Source organism: Penaeus monodon, chromosome 28, assembly GCF_015228065.2.
Source record: "Penaeus monodon isolate SGIC_2016 chromosome 28, NSTDA_Pmon_1, whole genome shotgun sequence".
In the NCBI taxonomy this organism is placed as follows: Eukaryota; Metazoa; Arthropoda; class Malacostraca; order Decapoda; family Penaeidae; genus Penaeus; species Penaeus monodon.
In genome coordinates, this window is record NC_051413.1 from 24,481,695 (window position 1) to 24,482,041 (window position 347).

Genomic DNA, 347 nt, shown 5'->3' on the forward strand with positions numbered 1-347 from the left:
GGGCGTTTCGGGTGAAATGTACTTACTTTCACTTCATGTTTGTACACATTTTTCTCGCCATTGTTTATAGTCACCATGCGGCTTGATGTGCTGTAAATCACGTGACTATATATCATCTGCGTTCTAGATGTTCGTTTGATAAGCCTTAGGCCAGGAGATGAGCCGAGATAGCATTCTCTTTGGCTATATGTAGAAAGTTCCCGAAACGACTGAAATGGAAGGCCGTGACGCAGATGGGCGTTTGGGTGACAGTTTCGTGTATGGATAATGGATAAATAATGGTGTTTTTTTTTCTCCTTTTTTGTTTATATATATAGGAAGAGTGAAATAATTCATAGGCGTAGGGC